Consider the following 16145-nt stretch of genomic DNA (forward strand, 5'->3'; position numbering starts at 1 on the left):
TTTATGGCATCAGTAATCACCCTAGGCTCTTGTCATGAGTTGCCAAGGCATGAGAAGATAAGAATAGCAAAGAGGGTAAAAGAAGAAGGAACGGATATAGAACATGAACCACTGTCCTGAACATTAATCTGTGACTTTCTCAGGTGTGACAGTAGCTATGTCACAGAAGCCACAAATACTCTGTTATTCCCAGTAAAATGATAATAATCACTGTTGTACTCAATTATTGAAAAGAAGCATCTAATCTATAAAACTAATATATAAAAAAGTGACACAGAGGAAGAACATTATTAAAGATGTTATGCCTCAGTTTTCTTTTATTCCTTAGAAAGACTAACCTTTCTTTTAAATTTTTTATTTTTAAATATCACAAATAATATAGAAAAGTACAAAGAAAGATTCCATGAGCATTCATAGATATAACAATTTTTAGCATGTTGCTATATTTGCTTCATATGTAACCATATGCATACATGCATATTATTTTTCAAAGAGATAGGTATATTAATATTACATAATGTGGAATTCATGAAAAAAATCATAAAACTTGGGAGAGAAAGTTTTATTGGTTAAGGGGTACAATTCAGTGTAGACATTTTTATATATCTATACCAAATAGTATTTCATTCACACAATTTTTACTATATATATATATATATATATATATATATCACTGACACTTTATAATACACTGATCAGTTTATAGCACTTACCAACAGTTACCACAAACAGGTATTTCAGGTCAATCCTAGTTCTCCTTTTTTAGCTTATCTTTTCTCTGCATACATCATTTAGGCTTTTCTGACCCATTGTCTTGTACTTGGAACCCCATCATCTGCATCTGTGATATTCCCACACTTGATCTTAGCCAAAAAGCTGAGAAGGAATCTCTGACATTCCTTAAACCCTCATGTTGACTCCAAAATGGACACCTGACATCAAGATACATTAATATGTGTATACAGTGAGACATTGACACTGAACTTGTATATACTTGGTTTTGTAAAACCATTGTTGACCTAAGTAAATATATCCTATTCATTTGGCTGGCAGCTGAATTAAAGTCAAATTTGATGTTCAACTATCGCACATATGCTGCCCTCTATTACAGTAGTACCAATATGGAAGACATCCTCAGAAATCTGAAAATAGACCTACCATGTTACCCAGCCATGAATTCCTGGGAATTTACCCAAATGAAATTAAATCAGCATATGAAAGAGTTATTTGTACCTTCATGTTTATTGCAGCTCAATTCACAAGAGCTAAGATATGCAATCTACCCAGTTGACCATCAACCAATGACTGGATAAAGAAAATGGGATATATATACACCATGGAATACTACTCAGCCATTAAAAGGAGTTAAATCCTGTATTTTGCAACAAAATGTATGCAACTTGGAACGATTATGCTTACTGAAATAAGCCAGTCCCAAAAATACAGATATCATATGTTTTCCTTTACTTGTGGTAATTAATATACAGAACACAAAAATATAATTTATATGAGTAAAATTGACATTTTGAGATTTGACTGTTGTTTACAATCCTTGTCTATACTCTTGAACAACAATGATTTTTATACTTACTATTTGTTTGTTTATTCAGTGGAAGATCAAGCTTGTGATTATGAAATAAAGTATGTCATTGTAAAAACTGAAAGAAAAAATAAGAAAGGAAGGAGGGAGGGTGAGATCATAAGCAGTAGCAAGGGTAGTGAAAGAACTATCACTATGCTCTTAAATCTGTATATATGAAATACATGAAGTTTGTTCACCTTATATAAGGAACAAATTTTTAAAAATATAATTGTAAACCCTCATTTGTATTTCTCATGTTCTAATTGTATTTTTTTGTTCTAAAGCTGATAGATAATCTAAGGCTTCTGAAGTCATTCATGGGATGAATTAGCATTAGTCTACTACAATAATTGTGGTACACAGTTTTTAATACTATGTTTAATGTATATTTGGGTTGAGGTCTAAAATAAAGATACATATCACCTTAAATAATAGATATAATATATATAGATATATAATACATATAATATATAATAGATATAATTATATGTTTATATATAATTATATATTATATAATGTAATATATATTTATATATAATTATATATATAAAGATATAATAGATATAGTGATTTTCTTTTCAAAATATCAACATAGGCATATTTCACAGGCTCATTTTAGGCATGGTTAGGTGAAAATAATCCAAGAAAATATATAAAAACCAATTACTGGGGTTAGTAAGTGTGTTCATCAAGATTATGAGATACAAAACTTACACACAAATAACTGCTCTTCTATTGATGAACAATTAATTTTTAGAAATTAAAAGTGCAAAAAAATCCCAGTTTTAACAACCTGAAAAATGAAATACCTAAGGAAAAATCTAATAATAATTAAGACATTTATTCTGGAAATTAAAAAATTATTGCTGAGAGAAATTAAAGAAAGAATAAATTAATACAATAATTTACATTGCTTATATAGCAGAACATTTAATATCTTTAAAACATATATTCTCCTAACATTTATCTGTAGATTCAACACCATCCTACTCAACGTCTTGAAATAGTTCCTATGAAGAATTTCACAATATTTAAATACAAAGCATGTAAGATGCACCCCCTACCCTGGATAAGGAATAACAAAAGGGTAAAGTGAGCTATCACTATAAGATTTTGAGAATTATTTTTAAAGCCACAGTAATCAAGATAGCATCAGACAATAAAGAACTTAATGCAAAGAATAGAGTGGCTAAAATATATTCATCCATACACAAACACATGACTTAGAAAGATCTGAAATAATTCAAGATAAAAGAATGGGCTTTGAAATAATTGATGCAGGAAATATTGCTTATCCATACATAAACACACTAAATTATCATTGGATTTAGAAGATTGCAGAAAATGGATCATGGTCTCAAATGGGAAACCAAAATTTTGAAAATTTTTGAGAAGAACATGAGTAGCTTTATGCCTTCCTCATTTAAGCAAAGATTGCTTAGATATGATAAACAAAGTATGCATAAAAGAAAGAAATAGACCACTTGTACCCTCATCAAATTAAAAATTTCTGGTTTTCAAAAGACATTGTTAAGAGAATATAAAACAAACCGCAGATCAAGAGAAAAAGTTGGAAAATAATATATATTACAAATGACTCATTATAATATGCAAATCACCTTAAAAAAACAAAAATAAGAACAAGCATAACTTAATTAAATAATGGGCAAAAGGCTTGAACAGACACTACACATAATGAATGGATGGAAAGCAATACAAAATGGTACTCAGTATCATTCATCATCTGAGAAATGCAAAGTAAAACCATAAAAAAAACCACTACACCTGCATCCAAACGTTTAAAATTGCAACAAGATGGGGGAATCTGGAAAACATTATGCTGAGTGAATTAAGCCAGTCCCAAAGGGACAAATATCATATGTTCTCCCTGATCGGTGACAACTAACTGAGCAGCAAAGGGGAAACCTGTTGAAGTGAAATGGACACTATGAGAAACAGTGACTTGATCAGCTCTTGTCCTGACTGTTGATGTACAATGTAATACTTTATCCATTTTAGTATTTTTTCTTTGTTTTGTTCTAGTACTGTTGGTTGAACTCTGTAATTAACACACAATTATTCTTAGGTGTTTAAATTTTAACTGAAAAGTGATCCCTGTTAAATATAACAGTGGGAATAAGAGAGGGAGGAGATGTACAATTTGGGACATGCTCAATCGGACTTCCCCAAATGGTGGAGTTAGAAAAGTGCCAGGGGATTCCAATACAATCCCATCAAGGTGGCATGTACCAATGCCATCTCACTAGTCCAAGTGATCAATTTCAGTTCACAATTGATCACACTGATAGGTCTAAGAGTCAAAGGGATCACACAAACAAGACTAGTGTCTGCTAATACTAACTGATAGAATCAAAAAGGGAGAGAATGATCCAACATGGGAAGCAAGATACACAGCAGACTCATAGAATGGCAGATGTCCTAAAAAGCACTCTGGCCTCAGAATCAGCCCTTAAGGCATTTGGATATGGCTGAAGAGCCCATGAGAGTATTTTAGGCATGGAAAGCTAAGACACTTTGGAAAAAAAAAAAAAGAAGAAGAAGAAAACCTAAATAAAAGATCTCTGCGAGTGAGATCCCAGTGGAAAGAATGGGTCATCAAAGAAGGAGGTACCTTTCTCTGAAGGGAGGAGAGAACTTCCACTTTGACTATGACCCTGTCAGAATAAGATCAAAGTCGGCGAACTCAAAAGGCTTTCATAGCCTTGGCAACTCATGACTAGAGCCTAGGGAGATTACTGACACCATAAACAAGAGTGTCAAATTGTTAAGTCAACAACAGGAGTCACTGTGTACTTACTCCTCATGTGGGACCTGTCCTTAATGTGTTGTCCAATGTGAAGTAATGCTATAACTAGTACTGAAACAGTATTTTACACTTTGTGTTTCTGTGTGGGTGCAAACTGATAAAATCTTTACTTAATATATACTAAATCGATCTTCTGTATATAAAGAGAATTGAAAGTGAATCTTGATGTGAATGGAATGGGAGAGGGAGTGGGGATGGGAGGGGTGCGAGTGGGAGGGAAATTATGGGGGGAAAGCCATTGTAATCCATAAACTGTACTTTGGAAATTTATATTTACTAAATTAAAAAAGAGAGAAAAAAATTTCACCATTACCTATTCAATATTTCATCAGATTGTAAACACTGTTGGTTTATAACAAAATTTTTGAGGTTAAATTTTTTTTCACATCACATATTTGTGTCTTTATTTTACTTCCCTCTTGCATTAGTGTTTGTGTGGTGCCTAAATTGTAACTTAGGATCATCATTGAGCTATTTCCTGATAAACATTATGTAATTTTTAAAGATAATGACTCTTTATTTTTATTTATTTATTTATTTTTACTTATTTTACAGGCAAAGTTAGACAGTGAGAGAGAGAGAGACAGAGAGAAGGTGTTCCTTCCATTGGTTCACCCCCCAAATGGCCGCTACAGCTGACATGCTGTACCAATCCGAAGCCAGGAGCCAGGTGCTTCTCCTGGTCTCCCATGCAGGTGCAGGGCCCAAGCACTTGGGCCATCCTCCACTGCCTTCCTGGGCCTCAGCAGAGAGCTGGACTGGAAGAGGAGCAGCCGGGAGGAGAACCCAGCACCCATATGGGATGCCGTGCCGCAGGCAGAGGATTAACCAAGTGAGCCATGACGCCGACCTCTATGTAATTTAAATTATTAGAAATACAGATGTCCTACTCTTTAACTGTAGTTTTATTAGAATAATATATCTGACTTGACCTTGGAGGGCTTTTCATCCCATATGTTAATTGAATTTTATTTCTTAATTTTTGAATTAGTTTTTAGTACTTCAGTTTCTGGTTACATTGGTCTAATGAACCCTCTTTTTGTTTTGATTATATTGCTATTTGTTATGATTATTTCTGCTTCTATAAATTTTCATATCAGAATCCTGAAGCAGTTTCTAAATTTTAAAACAAAAGCATGGTTTTTAAATAAACATTCCTGGAGCCAAGTGCCATGACTCACTTGGTTAATCCTCCACTTGCGGCGCCAGCATCCCATATGGGCTCCGGGTTCTAGTCCTGGCTGCTCCTCTTCCAGTCCAGCTCTCTGCTGTGGCCCAGGAGGGCAGTGGAGGATGGCCCAAGTGCTTGGGCCCTGCACCCCATGGGAGACCAGGAGGAGGTGCCTAGCTCCTGGCTTCGGATCGGCGCAGCGCCAGCCATAGCTGCCATTTGGGGAGTGAACCAACGGAAGGAAGACCTTTCTGTCTCTCTCTCTCACTGTCTATAACTCTACCTGTCAACTAAAAAAATAAATAAAAATTAAATAAATATTCCTGGAAATTTGCAGGACATTTAATACCATGTGGATCCAGATCTTCATTTAAAAAATAGTAACAAGAGAATGTTTTTTTTTTTTTTTGCTTCTATAATTTTTAAATAAGCATTGCTTTTCTTGATAGAAGGCAAATATTTGATTTTCAACTTAAATGTGGTTATGCTAAAAGGAAATTCATTTACTATAAGTTAGGTAAACCTCAGATAATGAAAAATAATTTAAGAAAAATAAGGCTTGGACCCAGAAAGACAAATATGGTATACTCTCCCTTATATGTGGTAAAAAGTTAAGAAACATACAAAAAAAGAAGAAAAAGAATGAAATGTCAGTGTGTATCAGTATTGCAGCAAAAATGGTTTTGTAAAACTTTGTTTTATATCTTTGTGAAACCAATGATTAAGAATGTTATATTAGGGTCTGATGTTGTGGCATAGAGGGTAAAGCCATTGTGCCAGCATTCCATATGGCTGCCAGTTCAAGTCCTGGCTGCTCCACTTCCAACCCAGCTCCCAGCTAGTGAACTGGGAAAAATAGCTGGAGGATGACCCAAGTACTTGTTTCCCTGCACCCATATGGGAGATTGAATGAAACTCTTGGCTCCTGGCTTTGGTATGGCCCATCCCTGGCCATTGTGACCATCATGGATTGAACCAATGGATGGAAGATCTTTCTCTCTTTTTCTGTGTCTCTCCCTTTCTCTATGACTCTGATTTTCAAATAAATGAATAATTCCTTTAAAAATGTTTCCAACTATAGTTTTAATGATCTTGATTACTTTATAATTTATATAGGTGAAATGGTCATTTTCCCATTCAGTTATTGTTTATGGCCATGTCTATATTCCCACTAAACTAGTGTCTTTTGGCTTTTTACTTGTTTAACTTCTTATTTAGCAAAGTATTAAGCCTTTTAGTGTAATGTAAGTTTAAAATATGTTATCTCAAAAACTAAAAACCAAAAAAAAGGGGGGAGAAGGAAAGAGGATAGGAGGGAGAGAAGGGATGAGAGGGACTATCATATGTTCTTAGAATTGTATCTACTAAACACATTGAATCTGCTAGAAACTAATTAAAAATTAAAATGAAAAAAGAAAAAGAAGGCTTTTACATAATTTGTCAGGGAAGGCAGTGCCGGGGGAAACATATTCTCTTCCATCTGGACTAACACACGTAGATGGACAAAGGCCAGACTAGGAGGAAATGGATAAAGATAGTGTGAAATGGTGTTTTATAAACCTAAATAACTTTTTGATTCTTATATTAAATGTGTGAGCACAAGTGAACAGCATAAAAATGAATTTCCCACACACACTTTTGGAGGATACTGTGGGACACAAACAGGCAGAGAGAGTATAATGTGAAAGATAAAATGCCTTGGAGTGGGCAGGCCTTGGCGGCGAGAACACGGCTGTGTGTGTGTGACAGCTGGGTCAGAGCCCCTCTGGGCAAGTGTACGTTCGGATGCTGGTGACACAGACATAGACATGTGTACACGGGTTTATATTACACAAGCTAGCATTTTTCTTGTACTGGAAATCAAATTTGCTTTGTAATAGTTTGTACATTTTGCCTCTGACAGCAAACATTACAAATAAACAGGAAATGAACAAGCAATAAAATAAAATACTCACTATAGTAAAGGTGCATTGAAAATGTTCAGATAAAAATGGAAACAACTGTAAAAATATTTCTTTAAGTTTAAAGAATGTAAGCTTACGGTAACTTCCTCATTACTGTAAACACTTCGCTTTCCATTGTATCAAATGAAGGTTATTTGACAGAACTTCTAATTAAAATATAAATTTCCCAATATATGGATTTCATTGTGTTTTAAATAGTGAAAAGCCATTGGTGTCTGTGTTACAGGTGAATATTAAGCAAAGGAACATTGGCAAGGGCGCCTCCCACATCATATCAGCTCATGCAAAGGATGACACAGCCGTCACAGACACCAAGGTTGCTATGACTTGGCCACAGTTCTCATGACAGTGTCATCTATAAACTATTAATAAGCTGGGGCTTAGATAGTATTTTCCACCAGCATTCATATCTTTTCATATGAAAAACAGATAAGGGAGGAAGAGTGAAGCGAAAGCACTATTCTTAGAGAATTTAGCTACTGAAATCTGAAGTACATTAGAAAACTATAGTACTCTGGTCATTTTTTCTTTCTTTTTACAAAATACTTAGCTATTCATTTGAAAGACAGAGAGAGCTCGGAGAAAAAGAGAAGAAACGTGTATTCAGGTGTCGCTTCCCGTCTTCGTGGAGGAACGACACAGGACCCTGCGCTGTTCTTTTGTCTGCTCAGCCCTTCCCGGGTTTGCTGCTGGTTCTTCCCGGGTTGGCTACCGACCCTTCCACCTCCGTGGAAGGGCAGTTCCCCCTAGCCACTTTCCCCACTTCCGCGGGGGAGCCCGCGGCTTTACATGGGGTGCTGGCAGTGGCGCACTAAGTACACGTGGGACGGGTGCTGCAGGGTGTGAGGAACAGGCGGGTGGGCGGAGGGAAGGCTGCCAAGTGGCCGCCCATCCTGAGTGGCCCTGGGAATGGCGGGGGGGGGTACTGGTGTCCAGGGTCAGGGGCTGGGCAAGACCCGGTCCCCAGGACAGGGCCTGCAGCCCCGCCTCAGCTCCATTGCCCAAAGGTCACTCTGTGATCTCCCCATGCTGGGCGGGGTGAGCTGTGCCTGCATCTCCCCCTCACTGATCCGGGAGCAGCCCCGAGCCCCAGGCCTGAGGACACCCAGCAGTCCCTGTGTGCGGAGGCCTCGGGCGCTGCCTCACCCCCACTGCTAGTCATCTTCTGGCCGGCTGCCCCACGCTCCCCAGGACCCCTGCTTGGCAGCCGTGGCCTAGAAGGAAGTGCGTGGCACCTGGGGTGCACCCCGGAGCTTGGGGGCCACCCCAACTCCTCCTGGGCTGTGTCCTGCAGGGCACGGGTGGGGCCTGAAGGGGGCGCCCGCTCGGGTTGCTGCCTGCGGCTGTCTGGCCAAGGCCCAAGGGTGTGGAGCACAGGATACAGCAGGTGGAGCTCCTCCTGGGGGATGGGGTCTGGGGGTAGCCCTGCTGGGCAGCCACCCGCAGGTTCCCTTCTCCCAGCCGGATTCTGCAGGAAAGAGGTCGCTGGCTCTCTCTACAGCGCGCTCCTCCGTGGAGATGGGCAGGGCCATGGGGCCCCTCTCCTGCTGCGTTCAGGCTCCTGGGGTGTGATGAGGCTCCGGTCCCCAGGCTGTGATGGCCCTGGGGTCCCGTGGTCCTTGTGCTGTCCACGTGGTCCGTGCAGAGGAAGCTGGGAGGGAGGCACAGAGCCAGCACCCCCCGCCACGCCTGCCTTGCCCACCGTGCCTTGGCCGGGACCGGCCCATCCATGTCGCTGCCCAGGAGGGTGGCCTGGGCGCCGGTTGGCGCGGGGGGCTACTGCCTGCTCTCCAGGCTCAGGGACGCGCTGGCGGTGGTCTTGGGCTGGGCCACCTCTTCTGTCTGCACCGTGGCGACGCTGGTCTTCTGCAGCGGGGGGCCGGCGGGGCCCTCCTCGGGCGAGGCGCCCCGGAGCAGCAGGGCCGAGGAGGGCAGGGTGCTGCGCAGGATGTGTGCGACGTCCTCGTCCCGGATGCGCCGCCATGTCGTGCCTGGCGCGACCACCCTGGGCAGTGGCCGCGCCTCGCCGTCGCTCCCGTGGCTCTGGGTGGTGTGCGCTGGGCGGGGGGCTCCTGGGGCCCCGCCATCGGGCCTGCGGGCCACGCTGACGTGGGGCAGGGAGGAGTAGCGCTTGACCGCCTCCGGCCGCACGGGGGCGCTCACGGGCAGGAGCGAAGGGCTCTCAGAGCTGGTGCGCTGGTGCGCGCGGGCCGGGGCCGGGACCGGATCCTGGCCGGGTTGGCTGCTGCCCCGGGGCCGCCCTCAGCTCGTCGCAGCGCGAAGAGCAGAGGAAGACGGCGGGGAGCGCGGGCCGGCCGCGGCGGGGCGACGCGCCCTGGGAGGTGGAGGCGGAGTCGGACAGCAGCTCCGTGCGCCAGCGACACAGCAAGCCGGGCGACTCCTTGATGAAGGTCAGTTGGCGCTGGAAGCCCGAGCGGTCCGAGGACTCGCTGCCGCTGGAGTGGGTGGAGGCCACCACGCACCAGGCCCATTCGGCCCCCACGCGCCCCTGCCGCCCCCTCGCGGCCTCTGGGGCGGGTCTGTCCGGCGGCGGCGGCCCGTGCCTGGCCGGCCTCTGCATGAACGGGATCCGGACGGGCGACTTCCGTGTCTTGTGGTGCTTGGCCAGCAGGGCCCGTGCCACGTCTTGGGCACGCGGGGGGCTGCTGAGCCAGGCAGAGACCCTGAAGCTGGGGTGGAGGGGGGCGACTTCCTGGGCAGAGGCTGAGAGGCGGGCGAGGTCTGGGAGGAGCTTGAAGAAGGGGTCTTGGCCAGAGGAGCAGGGTGGGTGGCACTCCTGGCGGGGGGGCGGGCGTGGCTCAGCGCCGCCAGCTCCGATATCTTGCCCGGCCGGTGCAGGCTCCGAGAGCGCTGCTTCCTGGGCGCTGGCGCTTTGCCTGCGGCTGCTGGCTGTGCCAGGCTGGGGGACTCCGCCGCCTTCCTCAGTGTGGCCCGGGGCCAGGGACAGCTTTGGGCTGGGGCCGGGTGGCCGGGCTGAGCACGTAAATCACTGTCCGCCCCTGGAGAATGGCCGGCACCCCCGCTGCTACCTATTGAACAGCGTGCGGCTTCTCGGGCCACCAGGGGCGCGGGGGCTCGAGCGCTTTTGGCTGAGGCCAGGCTCCCTTTCTCTGGCCGCCGGGCACTGCCCTCCCTGCCCCGCCCCGGGCTGGCGCCTGCTCCTGCGATTGGATAGCTGTGGGGAGGGGTCCATGGACAGAGCAGACCATAGGGACAGGGGCTAGTCAGACTCGGAGGCCGCCTAGCGGGGTGCCGCCGCGGCCGCCTGATGCAGCCATGTGAGGATGGAATTGGCGCCCTCCTGGATGGCCCGCCACTCGACGCTGTCCAGGTCGGAGGCCCAGTCTGAGCCGGCCGCCTCCTCGCCGAAGTCCCAGGGCGCCTCTGCCGGCCGCTTGTCCTGCCCAGCAGCCCGAGCCTTGCAGCGCTGGAGGCCAGAGGCCGAGGGCCTGTGCCTGGGCATGGCTGAGCCGATGCAGCAGCGCGGGAGTGCCTCCTCGGAGCGCGGGCTGGGGGAGCTGTCGCGCCCGCCTCCTTGGTGCAGGGCCTGGGGGACCGTGGGCTCCAGGCTCCCAGGTGGCTGGCCGGTCGCTCACAGCCTTGAGCGAGGTAGCCGAGGAGCTCAGGGAGTAGCAAGGTAGGGTCTTACCTGCGATCAGCCTGGGCTGGGCCCCGGGGGGTTGGGGCGGCTGGGCCGGAGCGGCTGCCTTGGCTGGGACCCGGGCCTCCTTCCTGCCCTGCTTCAGGGTCCGCGGGATGGGGCGGCCCGGCCAAGGAGGGCGCCTCGTCAGAGTCGTAGAAGCAGTACACGGCCTCCTCGTGGGCGTCGTGAGGCACAGGGACTGCCTCCCCCCTTCCCCGCTGACCCCGGTCCAAGTGGGCACTTGGGAGCTGGCCCAGGGGCAGCTCCAGCCCGGCCGGCTCCTCCCTGTGCCCCGGACCTGCTCCGGGCTCCGGCCGGCGACCCCGGCCTTAAGCCGGTGCCTGGAGACCTGGCTGGCGGGGGCCACGAGGCCGGCGGGCTCCTGCCTGTCCAGCCGGCCCCCTGGGGCTGCTCCCTGGGGGGCCCTTGCAGGGTCTCCTCGCTGAGGGACGCTGCGCTGGAGAAGTTGACAGGCGTGCCCTCGGCCGAGTCAGTGCACGAGTCGTCCTCCAGGGCCAGGGCGGGCCCCAGCATGTAGACCAGGACGGGCAGCGCGCAGCAGCTCCAGCTCCTGGTCCGCGGCCATGCGTGTGCGGGAGCCCGCGGACGCCGGCCCCTCCTGTCGTCCCACATCCTCTTCTCGCGGGCGGTGCCCGGCGCCACCGCGACCCCCGCCGGCGCCGCGGTCAGCAGCAGCAGCAGCTCCACGTAGTGCTCGTGCAGGGTGAGCGCACTGAGGCTGGAGGCGCAGGAGAAGTTCTCCTCCGGCTTCTCCACAGTGAAGCGGACGCTGCCGGCGTCCAGCTCGGAGGCAGGTGGCAGCGCTCGTGGCAGTCGGCGATGTCCAGGAAGCGCTTCACGTAGCTCTCCCACTGCAGGCTGAACTGGCTGCTCTGGGGCTGACCGGGCGGCGCGGCCGGCGGCGCCTTGCTGAGGCTGGGCGGCATGGCCTGCCTGGGGCTGTCAGGCAGCTTGCTGGGGCTCACCTTGCCGCTGCCCAGCCCGCTGCAGGGGTCGCTGGGGGTGGAGCTGGCGATGGACGGGCTCTCAAAGCTGCCCAGGGAGCTCACGGAGCTCCAGCGGCTCAGCACCAGCGGTGTCTCCTGCACACAGCTGGATGGCGTGACATCCTCCAAGGTCAGGCCCCGGCCCGCGCCACGCCTGGTCCAGCTCCGCCTCTTCGGGGCCTGCCTCCTCCAGGCCCTGGAGGGAGGAGTTGCTGTCCAAGTCTCCAGCCTCGCTGGGGCCTGGGCATCCGGTCGAGGACAGCGAGCTGCAGTGGGACAGCGAGATGGGCCCCTCCTGCGCCACCAGCCTCTGCAGCGCCCTGCTGGCCGCAGCTGTCCGGGTGGCCCCCAGCTTCTCGGGCACCTGGCTCAGGCCCTCCACCAGCAGCCAGGCCTGCTTCCGAGCCGCGGGGGCTGCCTTGGGGCCGCAGGGGGCCCCCGCGCCTGCCCTGCCCGCGGCCTCCAGCAGCGGCACGTGCTGATAGGTGGGCGACAGCTTGATGGTGGGCACGCGGGCGTCGGCGCTGGCGGCGTCCCGGGTGGGCCCCTCGGCCTGGCCACCCCGCAGGTCGAGGTCGAGCCCAGCGGGCCGCGGCTGCCCGCCCAGGAGCTCCTCGCGGTGCGCGGCCAGCGGGCAGGGCCGCTTGTGCTCCCGCGGTCAGTAGCCGTCACTGGTGCTGCCGCTATTGAGGCTGTCGTTGGAGAGGCTGCCGTGGGCCGCCTTGAGCCAGAGCAGTGGGTGCGCCCGGCCCAGGTGCCGGGCCGAGCTCCATCTCCAGCGCCCACTGCTTGCGCACGTAGAGGCTGGGCATGCAGGTGCGGGGGGGACACGGCAGTGGCGGCCGCCTGGTGCTTGGCGGGCCGGTGGGCCAGCAGGTTGTGCAGCATGCCCACGGCGCCCAGGTCCCACACCAGCTCCTGGTCCCGCGCGCTGCGGGCGGACAGGTTCCAGAGCCTGCCGCACGCGTTGCTCACAATGGTCAGGCTGTGCGAGGTCAGGTGCTGCAGCAGCGTCTGCAGGCAGTTTGTGATCGCGGAGCACCTGCCTGGGTGGGGGAAGTGGGGGCGGGGTCAGGTGTGACCGGAACAGACGGCCCCGCCCACCCTCCCGGGATTGGGTGGCCGGAACTGACGGCCCCGCCCAGCTCTCCGGGGATAGGGCAGCCTTTGTGGGCATTTGGGGCCGTGGACCAGCAAGTGGGAGGGATGGTGGTGGTGTGTCTCTGCGTTTCTCAAATAAATTTTAAATTAAAATTCAAAAATAATAATAATAATACTTTGCTTATGATATTTGTATCTGCTTATGAAAGGTATGCTTTTAAAAATCATTTCAAATCCTGGTACACTTGCATCATCATCATCAATGTAATGCTGATTTTCCAAAAGAAATTAAAACTATTCTCAGCTTATTTCCATTTGCATAGGTTTGGGAACAGGTTTCCTTTTTCTTCCTTAGAAGTTTGAAATATACCTGTAAGCCTGAAATTTTGGTTGTTTAACTTTTTTTCTTGGTTGCAGTTTTCAAAATGTGATTTAACGTACTTGGTTTATGTATGAGGTTTTCTATTTTATGTTATATTTGTGTTTTGCGAATTTGATTTTCAAAATATGATAGATTTTGATCTATGTAGTCAGAATTTTACTCAGGAATTTCACACATTTCTCTAAGTAGGTTGGTAAAGACTATAGTTCCTACAAAAGAATGATTCTGTTTTAATTCCTGAAATAGTTTTTTTTTTTACTTTGACTTATGTTTCCTTAATCGCTTTTAATAATGACCAAAGAAAAGACCCAGTCATTTGCCCTCCTTTGTTTCTTGGACATGTCTGACATGTGGAAAAAATGAAGTAATCATTGCTCATTAAGTTGCAAAGAAATGCATGGCTGAACAACAATAAATATGCATGAAATCAGATAACTGTGATGCTGATGTAATGTTCTTATATTGGAAAAAAGTAATACTGTGTTTTCATGATGCGATCTGATGAGTCTTAAATGTTGATAGAAAAATGTACTATGATAAAACTATGCATAGATTTAAATATTTTTGTAGAAATACTTATCTTTCAATTCCACGTTTCTAAAATCTTCTCAATGTGCCCTTGTTTATTTATGCTAAGCAATCTCCTATGAATCCCTTGTTGTTTTTGTACAACCCAGTACTGAAAGTGAGTCTAGTCTGACTTGTTTTAAGGTTGTACATTATGATTAAAAAGAAATAAAATAGTACATTTGCAGTTGTTAAATTCTGGACTATTTCATTTTCAAAGATTTATTATTTACTTGAAAGGTAAAGTTCCAGACGGTGAGAGAGAGAGATCTTCCATCTGCTGGTTCACTCCCCAAGTGGCCACAATAGCTGGAAATGAGCTAATCTGAAGCCAGGATCCAGCAGCTTTTGGGTTTCCCTTGTGGATACAGGGACCAAGTACTTGAGCAATCTTCCACTGCTTTCCCAGGTGCATTAGAGGGAGCTGGATCAGAGGTGGAGCATCTGGGACTCAACCCAGCACTTATATGGCATGCTAGCACTACAAGCAGCAACTTTACCCACCAGGACACTGTGCTGGCCTCAAAATTTTGGATTTTTAAGACAGAAATTTCACCAGCGCCACAGCTCACTAGGTTAATCCTCCGCCTGCAGCACCGGCACCCCAGGTTCTAGTCCTGGTTGGGGCACCAGATTCTGTCCCGGTTGCTCCTCTTCCAGTCCAGCTCTCTGCTGTGGCCTGGGAGTGCAGTGGAGAATGGCCCAAGTGCTTGGGCCCTGCACCCCATGGGAGATCAGGAGAAGCACCTGGCTCCTGGCTTTGGATCGGCACAGTGCGCCAGTTGCAGTGCACGGCTGTAGCGGCCATTTGGGGGGTGAACCAATGGAAAAGGAAGACCTTTCTCTCTGCCTCTCTCTCACTATCCACTCTGCCTGTCAAAAAAAAAAATACAGAAATTTCACTGATTGGAAGCTAAAGATGTTTGTCATCCATTCTCTCAAAGAGACTTGGCACTGTATAGCAATAAGCCCAGAGTACCCAACCTTACTATTTAGATTGCCTGTCTATGCTGAGGTACATGCATTGCCAGCTGTCACTTCTTAGTGAAATTCGATTGTACTTAAAAATAAAGCAAAAGAAATACCAGCACTGTTTACAAACATGAAATTTAAAATAAATACATAAACCTTCAAATGCAACAGTCCATAGTTTCTTATGGTTTCCTGCTGTAAATTTTCAAAACATCAAAAGCCAAGAATAAAATGAGGAACAATAAGACAAAAATAAAATACTTAGCAATACTGCTAATGACAATAATGTTAACAGTTTAGTTACATGCCCTATATCAATTGAGTTCTTTCAAATTGGGACCCAAGCACACAGACCCCCATAACTACCTTAATAAACACTTAAAAATCTGGATTATTTTGTAGAAAAGTGCTAATCTAACCCAGCCCTCATTTGAAAAGACATTTATCCTAGTAAAAAGGAAAGAAAGCCAAGGCAAAACAGTCAAAATGAAGACTACTCTGATCATTGAGGTTTCAGATGGTGAAGTTTAGAGCTGTTCTCATGGATAATCCACACATACATAATTATCTTTCACTTTCATTAATTTTCCAAATGAAGGCAAAATGCTGTCAATAAGCTTTTGGAAGGGCATTACAGAGTCTATCAACAACTTTGCGTGGGAGTATATTCTACACATTTCATTTCTCCAAGGTGGGACAGAACATATTTCACTAGCAAAAGGTCGGAATCAGGATTTCTAATACTCCCTAAAAACACTTTAGAAGAAATATTTGCCTAAACTTTATTTTTAATAGTCAAGTAGCATAAAAAAAGAGTACTTTCAATTCATTGCCATTCTCACAGTATTCTAAACTCTTCACTCTGGCTCTAAAACAAAATTGCATCACAATTATTGTCAATCTTCATA

The 16145-nt window shown here is 47.0% G+C and overlaps 1 protein-coding gene and 2 pseudogenes across 10 annotated transcripts in view; 1 reads left to right on the forward strand and 2 right to left on the reverse strand.

Moving 5' to 3' along the window:
- Nucleotides 1-3758, reverse strand: part of LOC127489827 (leucine-rich repeat-containing protein 37A-like) — a 63938-nt gene extending 60180 nt beyond the window's left edge. For all 10 annotated transcript variants that reach the window (XR_011385806.1, XR_011385803.1, XR_011385801.1 and 7 more), the window contains exon 1: nt 1592-3758. The gene's annotated coding sequence lies outside the window, so the exon portion shown is untranslated. The remainder of the gene's footprint in view (nt 1-1591) is intronic.
- Nucleotides 3759-8702: 4944 nt separating this feature from the next.
- On the reverse strand, nt 8703-13392 carry LOC138847934 (adenomatous polyposis coli protein 2-like; annotated as a pseudogene).
- Nucleotides 9818-16145, forward strand: part of LOC127490118 (protein CDV3 homolog pseudogene) — a 61153-nt pseudogene continuing 54825 nt past the window's right edge.

This window comes from Oryctolagus cuniculus, unplaced genomic scaffold, assembly GCF_964237555.1.
Source record: "Oryctolagus cuniculus unplaced genomic scaffold, mOryCun1.1 SCAFFOLD_55, whole genome shotgun sequence".
NCBI classification, from domain to species: domain Eukaryota; kingdom Metazoa; phylum Chordata; class Mammalia; order Lagomorpha; family Leporidae; genus Oryctolagus; species Oryctolagus cuniculus.